The sequence below is a fragment of the Arachis hypogaea genome, chromosome 9, assembly GCF_003086295.3.
Source record: "Arachis hypogaea cultivar Tifrunner chromosome 9, arahy.Tifrunner.gnm2.J5K5, whole genome shotgun sequence".
Lineage (NCBI taxonomy): Eukaryota > Viridiplantae > Streptophyta > Magnoliopsida > Fabales > Fabaceae > Arachis > Arachis hypogaea.
Window position 1 is genome coordinate 19,369,522 of NC_092044.1, and position 3,404 is coordinate 19,372,925.

Consider the following 3,404-nt stretch of genomic DNA (forward strand, 5'->3'; position numbering starts at 1 on the left):
CAAGTTTCATGGACTTCCATCGGAAGATCCTTACCAGTTCTTAACTGAGTTCTTGCAGATCTGTGAGACTGTTAAGACTAATGGAGTAGATCCTGAAGTCTACAGGCTCATGCTTTTCCCTTTTGCTGTAAGAGACAAAGCTAGAGCATGGTTGGACTCTCAACCTAAAGATAGCCTGGACTCCTGGGATAAGCTGGTCATGGCCTTCTTGGCTAAGTTTTTTCCTCCTCAAAAGCTGAGCAAGCTTAGAGTGGATGTTCAGACCTTCAAACAAAAAGATGGTGAATCCCTCTATGAAGCTTGGGAAAGATACAAACAGATGACCAAAAGATGTCCTTCTGACATATTTTCAGAATGGACCATGATAGATATATTCTATTATAGTCTATCTGAGTTCTCTAAGATGTCATTGGACCATTCTGCAGGTGGATCCATTCACCTAAAGAAAACGCCTGTAGAAGCTCAAGAACTTATTGACATGGTTGTAAATAACCATTTCATGTACACTTCTGAGAGGAATTCCGTGAATAATGGGACGCCTCAAAGGAAGGGAGTTCTTGAAATTGATGCTCTGAATGCCGTATTGGCTTAGAACAAAATGTTGACTCATCAAGTGATAAACCCCATTTTTAGGGTTTATCTTGTATTGAATTTAGAGTATTTTGATAACCTTTTCTCGCATTTAGCCTATGAATTGGCATGGTTTTGTAATCTCTCCCATATTTGTTCTTAAGTGTAAAAACATGCTTTTTAAGCCTTATTTTGATGAATTCTAATTCCTCTTTGATTCCATAAGATGCCTTGATGTGTTTGTTAGTAATCTCAGGTTGAAATAGGCTAGACATGGATCAAAGGAGCAAGGAAGAAAGCAAGCAAGTGGAGAGAAGCACAAAAACTAAAGAATTGATCTCGACCAAGCACGCGCACGCGCACAAGGCGCCCGCGCGCACATTGCAAAATCGGCCAGGGACGCGCACGCGTACCGTGCGCGCACGCGTCGAAGCTCGCACATGACCTCATTAAAAGCAACACGTGCTTGGCGATTTGAGAGGGTTTCTGAACCCATTTTGGCGCCAATTGCTGATAGAAAGGAATAAAAGGATCAAGGATTGAGGGGAAGGGAAGAATCTAGCATATAGTATAATTAGGATTAGTTTTAGAGTTAGTTTAGAGAGAGAAGCTCTCACTTCTCTCTAGAATTAGGATTAAGTTTAGATTAATCTCTCTTCTTAGATCTAGGTTTAATTCATGCCTCAATTCACTTTTCCTTCATCAAGTCTTAATCTTCTCCTCTTCCTCTTTCTAGTTATGTACTTTAATAATTGTAATCCTTCATTTTGTTTTGGATAGATTGTTGTTCCTTTGTTTTCTTTCAATAATGCAATTTGAGGTAATTCATGATAATTGTGATTTCCTTGATTGTTGTTGTTAATTCTTTGCAATAATTGTTGCTAGATTTCATTCTTGTTGTTGATTTACTATGCTTTCCTTCTGTGCCTTCCAAGTGTTTGATGAAATGCTTGGTTGGGTTCTAGTGTAGGTTTTGTTCCTCTTGGCTTTGGTAGAGTGATTAGTGACCCTTGAGTTATCTAATTTCTTTGTTGATTGATAATTAGAGATTGCTAATTGATTTGAATGCCTCCAAAGCTAGTCATTCCTTTAGGAGTTGATTAGGACTTGAGGAATCAAATTGATTCATCCACTTGACTTCCCTCCATGGTTAGAGGTTAACTAAGTGGGAGCAATGAACAATTCTCATCACAATTGAGGAGGATAACTAGGATAGGACTTCTAGTTCTTATATCTTGCCAAGAGCTTTGTTAGTTGTTAGTTTATTTCCTTTGCCATTTATATTTCTTGTATGAAATCTCAAAAAACCCCAAATATAACTCACAACCAATAACAAGACACTTCATTACAATTCCTAGGGAGAACGACCCGAGGTCCAATACTTCGGTTTATAAATTTTAGGGGTTTGTACTAGTGACAAACAACTTTTTGTATGAAAGGATTATTGTTTGGTTTAGAAACTATACTTTACAACGAGATTTCATTAGTGAAATTCTAAACCGTCAAAAATCCAATCATCAAAATGGCGCCGTTGCCGGGGAGTGCAATGGTGTTATGTTATTGGTTATTGTACATATGTAAATAGTGTGAATATCTTGCGTTTTGCTTTATTTGCTAGTTGTAGAATTTTATTTTCTCTTTCCACCATGAATTCTCACTTGGCTATGAGTGTGATTACAACTATGTTGTAGGAGATGAGAACTTCAATGAGGATGTGTATCAAGGATGGCACAATCAAAGGTGGGAGGAGCCATATGCATATGATCAATCTTCTTGGCAACAACCTCCACCAATGCACTATGAAGAAGAGCCATTCTATGATGCACACCAATCAAATGGCTATGGTGAATCTCCTTGTAACTTTCAAGCACCACCACCATACGCCTATGAGACATACCCTCAACATCAACCTCAACCACACTCACAAGCCTATTTTCACCAAACACTTCCATATGAACCCAATCCATATTCGTCACACCATCTAACTTTTGAACCATATGAGCCATACATGGAACCACAATTCCAAGATTACTACTACCAAGAACCACCTCGATGCACACCACCTCCACAATTTCACCAAGAAGAACCACCTTCCTACCATAAACCCTCTTCCCAGAATAATGAACCTTCTTACTCACCCCAAGCCCCAATAGACGATCCTCTCACTTTGTTACTCCAAGGACAAGAAGCCATGAAGCGGGATACACTTGAGTTTGTGACCAATTTGACCAAGGTGGTGCACACTTTAGCCCACCAATGTTTGAATACTCAAGGTACTTCCATGACGACATGTGAAAAGTCAAAAGAAGAGCAAAGTATGAAGGAGAAATTGGACAATCCAGTAGAGAAGGAGAAACCAAGTTTTGTGTTGGAACAATTGGAGGAGCCTATGATCATTGGAAAAAAGGAGGAAGTGGTTGAAGATTTAGGAGATGTTGAAAGTCTATGGGAATGTAGCATCATGGAGAACTCTTCCAAGAAGCTTGATATTGATGTTGAGGAGGGTGCGCAACCTCCAAGGCATATCATCGTTGGAGACTTGGAAGAAGCTTATCAAGAGATGGATTCAATCATGGATGAATTTCTCTCTACAATGGAATCCTCTCCCATTGGACATGAAGTTAAAATTATAAAAGAGTGTGCACAACCTCCCAAGGAAGACGAAAATGGCATGGTGTATATTGAGATTGAAGAATATGAAGAGGTTGATCAAGAGATGGATTCATTCATCAATGAATTCCTATCCAAAATTGAATCACCTCCCATTGGACAAGATGAAGTTCTTGAAGACAACACCAAGCCAAGTGAAAAAGGGGATAAGGTTGAAATTGAAG

At 39.1% G+C, this 3,404-nt stretch overlaps 1 non-coding gene across 1 annotated transcript; it reads right to left on the minus strand.

The window, feature by feature from the left end:
• Positions 1–241: 241 nt before the first annotated feature.
• Positions 242–345, minus strand: LOC112713371 (small nucleolar RNA R71). Its single transcript, XR_003158344.1, has one exon. It is a non-coding gene; the product is annotated as a small nucleolar RNA R71 (small nucleolar RNA).
• Between the last annotated feature and the right edge of the window lie 3,059 nt (positions 346–3,404).